The 555-nt window shown below is 63.8% G+C and overlaps 1 protein-coding gene across 2 annotated transcripts in view; it reads left to right on the plus strand.

The window, feature by feature from the left end:
- The window catches only part of PPP1R18 (protein phosphatase 1 regulatory subunit 18), a 9,051-nt gene that overhangs the window by 779 nt on the left and 7,717 nt on the right, over nucleotides 1–555 (plus strand). The window contains exon 1 of one of the 2 annotated variants that reach the window (XM_007449197.1): nucleotides 403–555. This exon is cut by the window's right edge and continues 1,768 nt beyond it. The exons of the other annotated variant lie outside the window; for it this stretch is intronic. The gene's annotated coding sequence lies outside the window, so the exon portion shown is untranslated. Of the gene's footprint in view, nucleotides 1–402 lie in introns of those variants that run through there. 2 annotated transcript variants of the gene reach the window in all.

Consider the following 555-nt stretch of genomic DNA (forward strand, 5'->3'; position numbering starts at 1 on the left):
CGGGGCGGAGTGCGGGGGGGAGGGGTGGGGGGCGGGGGGGCTGGAGAGGCGTGGCTCGAGCAGAGCTGGAAGGGGAGCCCGGACCTCCTGGGCCCACGCTGAGACGCGCCGGGCTGCAGCCGCGGAACCCCCTCGCCCCTCTGCCCCCTGACTTCCCCTTCTCCCTTAGACCCCTCCACTCTCCGCCCTCCCACCTCCCCGACACCCCCTCAGGTCCCACTGCCCCCTCTCCGGCGGGATTCCCTGATCTCTCTTCCCACTCTCACCGCTCCTGGGGTAGCGGTGAGGCAACCTCGCCTGGACCCTGTCCCCCTCACGTCCAGCCTCTCCTTTCTCTCTTCACCCTCGCGCCAACTTCTCTCGTTTTTCTCTCTTCTCACATCCTGGGGACTGTCTCTGATACCCAATAACCTGTACTGACAAATCTGACTCCTGCCTCTTTGGCCTGAATCTCCACTCTTCCTCTCAACCCATCCCCCGACCGCCATCAACTTGGCTCTTAGTTTCCCCTTAACTTTCTCAGCTTTTCCCCTTTCTCTGCTCCCCCCTCTTTCC

Source organism: Lipotes vexillifer, unplaced genomic scaffold, assembly GCF_000442215.2.
Source record: "Lipotes vexillifer unplaced genomic scaffold, Lipotes_vexillifer_v1.1 scaffold657, whole genome shotgun sequence".
Lineage (NCBI taxonomy): Eukaryota > Metazoa > Chordata > Mammalia > Artiodactyla > Lipotidae > Lipotes > Lipotes vexillifer.